Genomic DNA, 15,337 nt, shown 5'->3' on the forward strand with positions numbered 1-15,337 from the left:
CTCCTCGAGAAATGCAAATTTCCCGGCATCTAGGGTGGGTTCGATTGGGAAATACTGAATTTAGATTTTTAACCTGATTTCTGATTTTGGAATCGAACGAAATATCCGAAAACGGATTTAAACTACGAGAAATCCGTCCTCGAGAAGGGTAACGCGTTTCAATTAAGAAATCCAAATCCGGATTTTATGAATTTCGTATTTATACCGTTTACTGGGAAACCCGAAAAAGACCATTCTCGAGACCAGTGGTCTTTTTTATGCTGAATATGCATACGTGGCAAGAGCGCTGTTTATAAGAGCAGTTTTTCAAATCCTTTATAGGATTTCTCCCTTCCCCCCTCCAAAAAACAATCAAATAAATAAATAATGGATAAATAAAAATACAGCAGTGATGATCAAAATACGTTATGCATTTCCGGCCGTTTTAATCAAGCATCAAACAATACCTTTGGAGGGGGTTATAATCGAAAGTATTTTTTGTTTACAGGTAGATGGGTGTATAACTGAGGGCGCTTATAAGCAGTGGTTGAGGGGTTTTCCCTTTTTCAGCCTGACGGTGACGGGACGGTGGACCAGTTTTCCACCCCCAAGGTTCAATCAAGTCAGTCCACTAACAACGACTTTCGCAACACTGAAAGATGTTTCTAGAAAGTAACCAGTAAAATTTACCACTGAGTTCTTTAAATTCCAAAGAACTGACTGGATGAGATGTTTTTCAAGCCCAAGTCTTGAACTTCAAACTAATCCTTACGGCAAGGCGATGAAGAAGAAAAATTGCCCAATATTCTTCAGGGGATAAAAGAAAAATGAAAGTAAAACTAAAAGCCTTGCCGTAAGGATCAGTTTGCCGTTTCATATTTTTCTACAAGTTTAATTGTACTGATCCAGATCTACAACTGGGAGATCGGGCCCCACTCATTGGTTTGTTGCTGTGGACTTGCTGATATTACGTATATCTTGAGAGATTTTTTTTTATCTTGAGATTGTCAAAACCAACCCTGATTAAAGTTTAGAACAAAGACTCTTTCCAGCTGCGAGACACACTTGATCAGCCACGCGGATTCCAGTTTCTATCGCAGTTGGTACAGTTGAGCACGATCGAAGACTTGTAGCTTCACCCGCAAAAAACAAGCGATCTTCAACAGGAGTGGCAATCACGTGACGAAGATCGTACGCATTGACAGTAGGGGATGTGTATCCACAGCGAATGAAGGGATGGTTTGACCAATGAAAATATACGTAGTCTAGGAAAGAATTGGTTGCAGGACGAGGATCGCTGGGTGTGCTGTGAAAAAATAATAATAGTGATAATAATTTTGATAATAATAATAATGATGATGATGATGATGATGACTACAACGACTCTACATCATGCTTTGCATCTGCAGGCTGATATTGACAGGCTTTACTTTAAAAGATCAGAGGGTGGTAGAGGATTAATGAGTGTTGAGGACTCTGCAAATAGTGAGATCAATAGACTTAGCAGGTATGTTGAGGGTTGTAACGGCTCCCTGTTGGAGGCAGTGTACAAGGAAGAGGTTCTAAGATGTTATGCTAAAAGTTGTGAGGCCGAATAATTACAGCAAGAAAGGAAAGAGCGCTTTCAGGGGAAACAACTTCATAGGGAGTTTTGGAGAAACACGCTAGTAAGAGATAAAAAGACGTGGAAGTGGCTGATAAAGGGCAGACTAAAGAAGGAGACGGAGGGACTGATTATCGCAGTAAAAGACCAAGCTTTATGAACGAATAGTATAAAGAGGATAATTGACAGGTAAAATGTGTCTGCAAAGTGTAGAATGTGCGGAGAAAGTGATGAGACAATTAGTCATATTGTATAGGAATGCAAGAAACTTGCTCTAAAGCAATATCGATGTTGGAGGCACGACAAGGTGGCGCAGGTGATTCACTGGTACCTATGTGGAAAGCTGGGTTATGACAGGGATGAAAAATATTACAACCACGAGCCACGACCAGTGTATGAATCCAGTACTGAACAAGCTGCTGTGGGACTTCAAAATACAGACTGACAACAAGGTTGAACACAACAAGCCTGACATTGTGGTATTGGATAAGATAGAACGGAAGTGCCTAATTTTGACGTTGCTTGTGCATTTGACATCCAAGTGAAAGGGAAGGAGAAAGAAGAAATTTAGAACTACCAAGAACTGAAGCGCGAGTTTAAATGGATCTGGAAATTGCGCAGAGTAACTGTGGTGCCAGTCATAATTGGTGCATTAGGAACTGTCTCGAAAGACGTAGAAAAGTGGTTAGCAGAGAATGGTGTCACATGCCGTTTAGAATCATTGCAGAGAGCGCGCTTATACTGGGTACAGCCAGAATCCTTCGCAGTCTTAGCCGGACACCTAAGGTCACGCGTGGTGACTTGATGTTTAAGGCAGACTCCAGCAAGCCATACAGATGCTTTGTTTAATGAGGATAATTATATTAATAATACCGAAGGGGCGCACTTAGCTAAGGGAAGACTCATGAGGAGTTAGGCCTTTTTTATTTGTGACACGTGTCGTGTATACTGCTAAGATGCCGAATAACCCCAGTAAGGCGATAAATAATGAGAGGAAGTTGAGCTTGGTGAACTAGACGCCAATAATAGGCATACATTGGGCTGCAGGACTCAGTGGTGTAATGCTTTGGAAAGTGTATTGCTCTGCTATACCTGCTCAGGGATTATAAGCAGTTTTCATTTCACGAAGAATGGGGCCGTTCTTTTTCGTAAACACTGACTTTTTGTTTCCTTTTAACACGAAGCGACTTCGGCGTTTTCATTGAAAAATTACTTACATATATCAAAATTTTCTTACCCGAAAATCTCATCCAAATAGCCCAAGAACCCCTCCAAGACCTGTTGACCGCTGAGAATACTTTTCTGTTCCGCAGACTCAGCAGTTTCAAACCCAACAACCACGTGACACTTGTCGTCATTAACAGCTGAGTCACGTGACCACATCCATATTTCACTTGTAAATCCCCGTACACTGTAAATTTGATGAAGTTTCTCGGGCCAAAACCGGCGTTTGAATTGACAAATAATTTTCCATGCTCCAAGCATCTGGATCGTGTTTATGGCTCTGTTTTTGTCAGCGGGAAGTTCTGAAACAAAAGTGATGTCCCTATCTTTGAGGATTGTAAGCGGGACAGTAATAACGACGTATTTAGCGGTCATAATTTCCCCGTGTTAATTCTTCAAAAGAATTCTTCCACCAGCATTTAATCTATGCCGGTCTTCATCTGCAAAAAAAATAGCGCTCACTGAACGTGAAAATAAATACTTCTTAGCAGAGAGTTGCAAGTGTTTCAAAACAAAATGTTGCATAGAGAATCGACTTTACACCGTTATGTCAGCGTTTTAAACCAGACTTCCCTGACCTGGAGCAAGTTAATCCCAAACTAAGCCTTAGACGGGCGTTATCCAGACCGGTTACCATTTTAGATCACTTTTCCGCCGAAATTTAGGCCCAGTTCATAGGTCGTGCTTCCACAGTGCTTTTGTCAAACTTATTCAAAAATTGAGTCGGCATGGCAGAAACACGACGTTTGAACTGGGCCTTAGTCCGCAATAGTTACACGAGGAAAAATGAAAACAATCAAACGACCTTACCTTTTATAAAACTCATTTCTCGAGTCTAAACTGTCTTCTAAAACGTTCTGACGTCTTTTCAAGTTGCAGGGTTTTAACACAAACATACTGCGTCTTCTTCTCGTTAAAAGGAATTTCGGAAAGCAGAGACTTTTTTATCAATGCGCTAAGGAATGGAACTTTTTAGACGCATCTTTTAAAGAAATTAATTCTCTTCTTCTTTTTGAACAGAGCAGTAAAAGCTGTATATTTTAGATATCTATGACTTTTAATATTTAATTTTAATCTATCTGAGAGTCTATCTGTCATTTTTAACCCGTAGCTTATATTAGTTAAGTTTTTGTTCTTAACTTTCACTTATTATTACTATTACGTATTCATTTACCTAAGATCATTAATTTTTTCTATTGTTTTACAGGGCCTCACTGAATATCACTCTTTGTGAAGTGAGCTCCCTGTATAAAGATTATTATTATTATGAAAAATCATCGTCTGTGACATCACAGCTTTTTTTCTGTAATACTTCCTTCATTTTTAATCAGAATAGCAGTAACACCTTAGACTGCAATACAGTCGTTAAGTCTTTTATTCGAACGCATACGGTCTTCAAGCCAGACTTCTAAAACAAGTGTGATAACGGACAAAGAGAGTCGGAAGAGGCATGTGTGTCGAACATAAAGACTCGAGCTATTCGCGCGCTTTCGGGTGCGTGAAAGTAAACTGATGCACTGCAGTTTAACCTAAAGCGAACTTTAACATTGCTCACCTTGTCCATTCAAGCATAGCAAGAACAGTGAACGTAAATGACAGTTACAGAATCAAACATACATACTGTGTACTTCAGTATCTAAAAGATGACTGTTTACTCCTTACCTTTCCAAACGATTTTCTTAACTTGCCAGTTGAGTCGTTTATCCACATCTGTGGTGTTATCTAAGTAATACTTTACCAGTTGGGAATACGATTCAGCAAGTCTGAAGTGTCAAACACAGGTAAAAAGTAAGGACAAGCTCCCCGAGAGGGACTTCATCAACAAACTCAAAAATTAGAACCACCTTGTACAGCATAATAAAAAGTAACACAGGAAAGGAATGCTCAGAAGCTTTCAGTTGAATGGTCACACTTTAGGATTTCATCCACAAACTCAAAAGCAAAACCACTTTTTGAAGCACAATAAACAGTACCACAGGAAAGCACTGCTCAAACGCTTTAATGTGAATGGCCACACTTAACGAGTTCATACTTGAATTCAAATTAAAGTTAGGACCACCTTGCACAGTACAACCATTACTTTGTCCGAAAACATACTATCAAGTCATACTGTACGACCTACAAAGTACTGAGCTCACCTGCAATTTCCAAGGCCCCACTCAAATTTCGATTCCATTCTCCTTCTTCCCTCACGTACTCCATAATGAGTTAAAGACCCAGCTGAAATCTTTACTTTCCAGTAGTCAATAATGTCCAAAACATCCTGCGACAATCCCTTGTCTTGAAGCCTGTCATTCAGGGAATCTGACAGCGAGCCATCCTCATTACCTTGGCGATTGTATCTACTGCTGATTATTTCTTCCCACGTATCTCTGGCGACTTTAATTTCTGGCTGGTTGCTGGACAGAGAGTAAAATTTTCCTTTGTAGTAAATTTTTTCACCTTCTTCTTCATCTTCACTTTGGGCTGCCTGCAAGATTCAGAGGAAAAACGTTATGCAGCTCAGGAACATAGATGGTTTTCAAGTAAAATTTGAAACGTTAAAATGATAGCTAGTGACCATCATAGAGTTAAGCTGGGTCTCAAGCTAGGTTATATTTCTGATCTGAGGATTATTGACCAAGGGTATTGATTTTTATACCAAACAAATTGCAACAGATAAATAATTAATAATTAACCCACTTGCCCCTGTTCCGCCTGTAACTGCGTCCCTTGTATCACTTGTGACGTCATCAGTGTTGGCGGTCAATAACAATTTTGTCCGCTATTAACTTGTGCAGTTTGAAGAGACCATTTCAAACATACCAGAATGAGCACTATTCAGTCAAGGAGACCCGAGGAAAAGGCAAAAAACCATGTAAAGTTGACCGGAAAATTCCGATGAAAGTCTTGTTCCACTACCCACCTGCACTTCCATCTAATCCTGCATCGGAAGCTAATACCGTAAAATTTCGAAAATAAGCCCGAGGGCTTACATTTTTCCAAGGCCCTTTTTAAGGGGGCTTATTTTTGGAGGGGCATATATTCAGAGGGGCTTATCTACGGAGGGAAATCTGCGTTTCAAAGTCGATTGGACTAGCCATATAGTTGGAAGTCAATTTACCGTTTTTGCTTTGTTTTACGTTGTATTTGAGGGCAATTTTCAAAGTACAAGCCCCCGGGGGGCTTATATTTGGAGGGGCGATTTAACGGAGGATTTTTTGCGTTACCTGTTTGGGGGGCTTATTTTCGGAATTTTACGGTATTTTGCTTTTATTTTGCATATTGGTACAGAGGGCCGCGAAGTGAACGAACTTCAAAAGGCTTTTTGGTAAGTTTTAGCACAGAGACCAGAAAACTGCTCGACTAGCTTCAAAACGCGTTTTTTGGCAAAATTCCCAAGGGCGAATCACTCTCGGGTTAAAGACATGGGTACAAATTTTCTGAACTCTCTTTGATGTTTTGAATCTTTTAAAAAGTCTGGTGTAATAGCTTATAGTGACTCTAGTGCCTTAGATTTTATTGACTTTCAGTGAAATAAGGACTTTTTTTGTTTTGATTAGGTTTGTTTGATTGGTTTTTTTGGCTGGTGGTTGGGGGGGGGGGGCGGTGGGACGGGGGAAAAGGGTTTTCATTTGGTCTTATCTGCTACTATTGTACAAGAGGACTAACTGGCATATATCCAGACACTGAGCAGGGATTTTGTTATAAACAGTTATGGTGAGTCCTGGGACTCATCTTGTGAAAAATCATGAGTCCCAGTCCAGAACCAATTAGTCTCAGTTAAAAAAAACGAAATTGAAAACGCTTGGGTCTTTATATAACCAACGTTAACCAGACAGTTAATTTTAAAACAAACTCCAAAACTGTGTATTACAGTATACCGAAATTAAAATATAGCCCTTCTATTTTAAAGCACAACAAAGGCTAAACAAAATATGCATCATTAAACAACAGCCATAATAACTTTCACAGAAATTACACAAGTGGGATGTTTCTACAGATACAAAAGTTCAGATCAATCGATGGATCTTGCATCCTACAGAACGCTTATATCATTAATTACTTTGTGTATTTGGGGATTTTTATGCGTCAGGGACACAGGACGCAGAGGCAACAAAATCACTGAGGTAGCGGGGAGGGTAGGGTGCACTCATCCAAGCCTTGACAAAGGGCAAGGGTTTCAATATTAAAAAGCTGCAAAACGATTTTCTTAACTTGCCAGTTGAGTCGTTTATCCACATCTGTGGTGTTATCTAAGTAATACTTTACCAGTTGGGAATACGATTCAGCAAGTCTGAAGTGTCAAACACAGGTAAAAAGTAAGGACAAGCTCCCCGAGAGGGACTTCATCAACAAACTCAAAAATTAGAACCACCTTGTACAGCATAATAAAAAGTAACACAGGAAAGGAATGCTCAGAAGCTTTCAGTTGAATGGTCACACTTTAGGATTTCATCCACAAACTCAAAAGCAAAACCACTTTTTGAAGCACAATAAACAGTACCACAGGAAAGCACTGCTCAAACGCTTTAATGTGAATGGCCACACTTAACGAGTTCATACTTGAATTCAAATTAAAGTTAGGACCACCTTGCACAGTACAACCATTACTTTGTCCGAAAACATACTATCAAGTCATACTGTACGACCTACAAAGTACTGAGCTCACCTGCAATTTCCAAGGCCCCACTCAAATTTCGATTCCATTCTCCTTCTTCCCTCACGTACTCCATAATGAGTTAAAGACCCAGCTGAAATCTTTACTTTCCAGTAGTCAATAATGTCCAAAACATCCTGCGACAATCCCTTGTCTTGAAGCCTGTCATTCAGGGAATCTGACAGCGAGCCATCCTCATTACCTTGGCGATTGTATCTACTGCTGATTATTTCTTCCCACGTATCTCTGGCGACTTTAATTTCTGGCTGGTTGCTGGACAGAGAGTAAAATTTTCCTTTGTAGTAAATTTTTTCACCTTCTTCTTCATCTTCACTTTGGGCTGCCTGCAAGATTCAGAGGAAAAACGTTATGCAGCTCAGGAACATAGATGGTTTTCAAGTAAAATTTGAAACGTTAAAATGATAGCTAGTGACCATCATAGAGTTAAGCTGGGTCTCAAGCTAGGTTATATTTCTGATCTGAGGATTATTGACCAAGGGTATTGATTTTTATACCAAACAAATTGCAACAGATAAATAATTAATAATTAACCCACTTGCCCCTGTTCCGCCTGTAACTGCGTCCCTTGTATCACTTGTGACGTCATCAGTGTTGGCGGTCAATAACAATTTTGTCCGCTATTAACTTGTGCAGTTTGAAGAGACCATTTCAAACATACCAGAATGAGCACTATTCAGTCAAGGAGACCCGAGGAAAAGGCAAAAAACCATGTAAAGTTGACCGGAAAATTCCGATGAAAGTCTTGTTCCACTACCCACCTGCACTTCCATCTAATCCTGCATCGGAAGCTAATACCGTAAAATTTCGAAAATAAGCCCGAGGGCTTACATTTTTCCAAGGCCCTTTTTAAGGGGGCTTATTTTTGGAGGGGCATATATTCAGAGGGGCTTATCTACGGAGGGAAATCTGCGTTTCAAAGTCGATTGGACTAGCCATATAGTTGGAAGTCAATTTACCGTTTTTGCTTTGTTTTACGTTGTATTTGAGGGCAATTTTCAAAGTACAAGCCCCCGGGGGGCTTATATTTGGAGGGGCGATTTAACGGAGGATTTTTTGCGTTACCTGTTTGGGGGGCTTATTTTCGGAATTTTACGGTATTTTGCTTTTATTTTGCATATTGGTACAGAGGGCCGCGAAGTGAACGAACTTCAAAAGGCTTTTTGGTAAGTTTTAGCACAGAGACCAGAAAACTGCTCGACTAGCTTCAAAACGCGTTTTTTGGCAAAATTCCCAAGGGCGAATCACTCTCGGGTTAAAGACATGGGTACAAATTTTCTGAACTCTCTTTGATGTTTTGAATCTTTTAAAAAGTCTGGTGTAATAGCTTATAGTGACTCTAGTGCCTTAGATTTTATTGACTTTCAGTGAAATAAGGACTTTTTTTGTTTTGATTAGGTTTGTTTGATTGGTTTTTTTGGCTGGTGGTTGGGGGGGGGGGCGGTGGGACGGGGGAAAAGGGTTTTCAATTGGTCTTATCTGCTACTATTGTACAAGAGGACTAACTGGCATATATCCAGACACTGAGCAGGGATTTTGTTATAAACAGTTATGGTGAGTCCTGGGACTCATCTTGTGAAAAATCATGAGTCCCAGTCCAGAACCAATTAGTCTCAGTTAAAAAAAACGAAATTGAAAACGCTTGGGTCTTTATATAACCAACGTTAACCAGACAGTTAATTTTAAAACAAACTCCAAAACTGTGTATTACAGTATACCGAAATTAAAATATAGTCCTTCTATTTTAAAGCACAACAAAGGCTAAACAAAATATGCATCATTAAACAACAGCCATAATAACTTTCACAGAAATTACACAAGTGGGATGTTTCTACAGATACAAAAGTTCAGATCAATCGATGGATCTTGCATCCTACAGAACGCTTATATCATTAATTACTTTGTGTATTTGGGGATTTTTATGCGTCAGGGACACAGGACGCAGAGGCAACAAAATCACTGAGGTAGCGGGGAGGGTAGGGTGCACTCATCCAAGCCTTGACAAAGGGCAAGGGTTTCAATATTAAAAAGCTGCAATTGGCAACAAAATTAGTTGAGACACTGCACCCTAAAGGGCCTTTCTGACATTTTACCGACTTCAAAAGGTGAAAATGAAGTTCCCCCCCCCTCCCCCATCCCCTCCATGCAATGTTGTGCCGATGTTGCTGTCTGTTAAGATTTTAGGGAGAGGGGGCCTTACAGTCCCTTTCCTCGTCATTGCGGCCTATTTCACCATTGGCATCCACTTTATCCCTTTAGGTCCCAAGAGTGACCAACATCAATTTTCTCCAAACATCATCAGCAGATCATCAAGAGTAAAGGTTATGAGAATTAATAAACTGATTACCAAAGGGAGAATGCTTCGATCTTAAACCAAATTCTCTCAACCATTCTAAAACAAATGTATGGAGATCAGTTTGGAGAATTTGTAAGTCGATCTTGGGGCTTAAAGGGTTAATATGGAAAAGGTTATTTAGAGCCCTGGATAAGGTGAGCCTGCTATTGAAGATAAATCTCCTAATTAAGCTGGTTTTGTGGTCCTTTTTTGGTCCAAAAAAGGGGTGGCAAATCACCTGGGCACCTCTCCGAGGGGGAGGCTAATGGGAATGTGCTGCTAGATGGGGTTGTATTTTCATGACTGGATTGACTAATGGGGCTGCATTTTCCATAGAGTTACTAGAATGGGGTTGCACATTTTCGGATTTTTTGGGGTAACACAATACTTCATTTACGGTTAGCAAAGTACCAGAATGTTTGCACTGTAGGTGAAAATTGAAGTGTTCCTCATTCAGTTTAAAAAATGGGTCAATTCGTAAAAAATAGAAACTGACTTAGTTGGGATTGCAAAAATTACATATATGCCCATAACTGACTAAGATGGGGTCTATTATTGGTCACAGAATAAACTATAATGGGGAAAGGGCTCTGAGAGGCCAGCGGCACATACCCAGCAAAAATTTACCCCAGTACCCCCCGGGGCACCTCTTCTATACCTGCCACCGGTATCTCCCTCTGTGGGGTTATAGCACCAAGAAACTGAGGCAGTAAGAGTCACTGGTACATATGTTGTACTTACAGGAAGGACGGGCCAGCCATTATCAAGAGCAAGCTTATTAACGACAGTGTTTGATCCATGAATAAATTCTCCACCAAGATCAAAAGAACCAAAACCTTTGAAAGGCTGTGCTTGTTTTACTCTGCCACCTATTAAAATATATAATTACAAAATATAACATCTCAGTCAAGGTCATTTATTGTGCCAAATATCAGGTGGCCCAAACTAAAAAAAAAACGCTTTATTTGAGGGTCAATGTATTTTGCATGGAAGTACTAATTGGGGACACCATTTTTATGTCTCCAACTGGAGACAGGCTCGCCATTTTATGATGGTCATCCGAGCCACAAAAGACATGTGAATTCACTTGAATGAGTTTATACACAGATTCAAATGCTGTGATGACATCAAAAGGTATCAAATGATGCAGAATAGCACAACATGAAAGCCATTCCCAGCAGCCACTGGTAAACTTTAAAATCATTTGACTCTTATCAATGTTTCTAATGGGGGGTGCTTTTGATAAGGTGGTTCTTACAGTTGACTCCTGATAAGTCGAACCATCGCCAACTCGAACCTTGCCATTCTGAGTTATTACTTGAGTTATAACTCAAAAGTAAGGCCTTATAAGAAGCACCGCATCAGAAATATAAATTTCTCCCGTTGCTAGGAGGGGACTGGGGAGGCTTAAAAGAGAGGGGGATGGCTTATAGACCTATTCGGCTAACTAAATGTTGTACCCAATTCAACCCTTTGGGGATAAAACGTTTTGTTTCAGGAATTTCCATATCATTTAAATGTGAATGCAACATTATAATGCAAATACAGTACACAAAGAATCTTAACCCCGGGATATTTGAATTGGGTACAACATTGAGTTAGCCGAATAGGTCTATTAACTTTCTTCCCCTAAAAAGGGAGGGGCTTAGTAGAGAAAGGGGGCTTATTTGAGATGGGGGCTTAATAGAGGATTTATAGTATCTTACTTCGGAAACTAATTTCAAACTCTTTCTGAAACTACTTCTCATAGTATCTGGTATAAGTAAAATACTGCATTTTCAAAGCACAGAAAAGGTCAAAACAATCAACCTACCTAGGTAGTTAGCAGCCTCTAACAGAACCACATCAAACCCAGCCTTAGACAGCGACAATGAAGCAGAAAGGCCTGCTAAACCTCCACCAACAATAACAACTTGATTATCGGGAGAGGGACCTGCTAATCCTTTAATAAGATAGAGAAAAGTTTTTGAAAACTTTTAATGTTTTGGTTACTGCACGATTGTGTGGCTGCAAAAATACTCATCAGTGATTTAATTGCTGACTTTACAGGGTGGATGCAACTTCTGCTGACCAACTTTTTTCTACATAGTTGCAGCCCACAATACTATTGCAGAAACAAAATAATATTTAAATTAACATATTAAAGGTGCATTTGATTTGATTTTTAGATATTACCATACAAAGGATGCCAAACAAATTAATGATATTTCTAGTCAAGAGTTTATTCTATTTATACTTATATTTCTGGAATTATACGGCTGATCGAACACACCCTCTTTAAGTAAGAGAAGGCCATCTTGCTTTTTATTTAAAAGCCATGAGGCATAGAACTTGGCACTACAGCAAGAACAACCCTAGCTAGTGAGTAAACAACAATTTGAACACAGGTGACCGGTAACCAGTCCACCATGCTGTCTCCTAAACATAAATTTACTAAAATGTAAATGCAAAATATATTACCATTCCAAGGAAAAGAAGACTGGACTGCACTTAACATCAATGTCAAACTTTCATTTACTGTTTTCATACAGCTTTGAATACACTGGGCTTCTTGTCTTCCTTCTTCTGAAACACTTAGGGAAGTAATGAGATCTTCACAAATGTTTAAAACAGCAGAGGTTTCCACATAATCTCCTACCACTCCATCCTCAACTTGAAAATTGGGAATCAAATCAGGTTTGTAAACAAGGAGACAAATGTCACTTGAAATTGAAGAGGCTTTGGTATCTATCAGGCGAAATCCTGCTGAATACAAACACTTGGATTGTTGAGACCTGCAGCCATGTTTGCCAGCTAATTTCAGTCTACGATTCTTGGTCAAAACACTGAAGATTTCATTACACCTTTTATGTCCACTTTGCTGGGCATACTGCAAAAAAATGAAAATAAAATGTTACGTTACAAGATATATCCATTTAGAATTTATGATCTTTATAATCTAATTATGTGCAGTTATAACTGTACATAATCTGAGGACTTCCTAAAAACAATTTGTCAATATAGAGGAAAATACAAGAAAACAATACAAGAGATGAAGAGATTTTTGTCATTTTTTCCTTCTTTTATTATTATCACATTCAATCCTACTCAATGCTGCATTTGTTAGTTCGGATTTCAATGCACTATATCTATCAGGTTTAGCACCCCAGATGGGGAGTATTCCCTAGAGGCCCTGCCAGGGTAAATTCCAACAAGCGACATGGCCCAAGACAGGGCGTAACAATGAAATCGCGACATGAGACAACCTCCCTCGGCCAAATTGTGACAGTGACGGCAAAGCTGACAATAAGCGACAAGCATTTATAAACACCGACACACGAGACGTTTTAAAATTCAGATGGGCGACTTGGAACCCCCCCCCCGCTGGTAGGGCCTCTCCCTATAATGGACACAGAGGTTCCACCCAGAAGGGGCACCTTTTTCAGGCCTTAGGTATATGAAAGTGTGGGGAATCCACTGGTTGAAGTATATGAAAGGGTAGGAAGATCTGTCATTTTGGTCTGTAAAAGAGGCTAACAGATGCATTTTGAAGATAAACATTCTGGTTCTGTGATTTATTTATATTTTACTCTAGACAAGGCATTTACAGCAGTGATGTAAAGTTCTAATTGGGTATGTAAAAGGAGTACCATTTGTTTATAGAAGAAATACGAAGGGGGCACCTTTTTCTGTCAAAAATGGTATATAACAGGACAAGAGATTGGACCTCGGGGCACTGAGCCTCCATTGATCCAGTTAATTCTTTCCAGCAGGGTGTCATGTACAGTCAACTGTCTCTAAGACGGACACCTTTGGGACTGGCACTAAGTGTCCGTCTTAGAGAGGTGTCCGTCTTATAGAGAGTCAAATAAAGGGAGTAAAGAAAGGCAGGGACCAACTCTAGGTGTCCGTTTTACAGAGGTGTCCGTCTTATAGAGGTGTCCATTAAGAGAGAGTCGACTGTACACCATCTGAGGTGTCACCAAGACCACATGCTAATTTTTTTCGCTATATGTAACATAACACTTATATGTCATCTGTCGCGTCAGGAAGCCTTCTTTGTCAAGTAATTATTATACGGCCTACCTAAGTATCAGTTACAAAGATTGCAGTATGTACAAAACAAGGCGGCTAGAGTTGTGTTGCAAGTAAGTAAGTTTCAGCATATCACATCTGTTTTGTGTGAGCTTCACTGGCTACCGATTCAATATCGCATTATTTTCAAGATTCTGCTCCTTGTGTATAAATCACTGAATGGGACATCGCCTAGCTATTTAGCTCAGAAAATACATTATCGTTGTCATACTAGATCATTGAGGTCTGTTAGTAATGAACTTTTAATGCAACCTAGATCGTATACCAAGACCTACGGAGATAGAGCATTCGCTGTTCATGCACCAAGAGAATGGAACTTAATACCCTATGAAATTCGGAAGTCCAACACCATCTCGAGTTTTAAAAGATCACTTAAGACGTACTTGTTTACTAAATTCAGTAATAACGGATCATTGTTTTTATAGATTTGTATATATTGCATTAGTTTTAATTTTTCCCTTTTTTTTTATCATTATGAATATGGTTTAATAGTTACTTTAGTTTTAATTTTTTTCCTTTTTTTACCCATTGTAAATATAATAGGATATGGTTGTAAATTTGTAAATATTTTTCAATAATGACTGTAAAGCGCCTTGAACATAGGATAAGAGTGCTATAGAAATAAAGCTATTATTATTATTATTATTATTATTATTATTATTATTATTATTATTATTATTATTATTATTAATTGACCATCTGGAAAACTGAGCCTCCCTGTCTAAAGCTGTTTAGAGCACCCCATCAGTTTTCAGCTCTTTACAGGAACGTTAGAAAAGTAGCCAAATTAAGAAAGTATCCATACACCAGTCTTGCTTTCCCAACCCCTAATAATGATCCCCTTAACACCCCCACCCCTCCCCAAAATAAAAGAGGAAACAAAAAACAGAAGAAAAAGAAAATCATAATAATAATAAAAATAAATGGAAAGCATTATTGCCCTTCTCAACCTAAAAGAGGCTCATTAGACATTCGCTGAAAAGAGATGCTCCCTAATTTTTAAGGCCCACACATATGAGAGTTGTAAGTAAGCTTAAATATGAACCTTATTGAGAATAGAGATGGCCTCCTTCAGTAGCTCTCGTGTGCCTAATCTCCTGATCAATCAGATCATTCCAGTTTAATATCTTTACAAATCCATAGTTTCCACTGGCAAAGTACTGAACAAACAGGCTACAAACAACGTTGGATAAACTCCCTTTTGTATAAAATCCCTCTTTGTACAAACCAACAAGGATAGTTTTCATTTGGACTTTCATGAGCTGCCTCTTCCAAAGAGCATCCTTGATGTAGTGTTTATTGCTGCTGTCAACAATTTTTAATAGGGATTCCTCGAGATCCCCATTGTTAGGGAGGAATTCTGTCGCTAAGTCCAGGATTCGCATTGTGTTCCAGGAGTTGTAGTGAGATTTCTGCATTGTGCGTGAACTTGCGTGAACTCGTTGCGTGACTATTGGCTCAGCTT

At 39.3% G+C, this 15,337-nt stretch overlaps 1 pseudogene; it reads right to left on the minus strand.

The window, feature by feature from the left end:
* Positions 1–426: 426 nt before the first annotated feature.
* On the minus strand, positions 427–15,273 carry LOC140944925 (uncharacterized; annotated as a pseudogene).
* Between the last annotated feature and the right edge of the window lie 64 nt (positions 15,274–15,337).

Source organism: Porites lutea, chromosome 7 (assembly GCF_958299795.1).
Source record: "Porites lutea chromosome 7, jaPorLute2.1, whole genome shotgun sequence".
NCBI lineage: Eukaryota > Metazoa > Cnidaria > Anthozoa > Scleractinia > Poritidae > Porites > Porites lutea.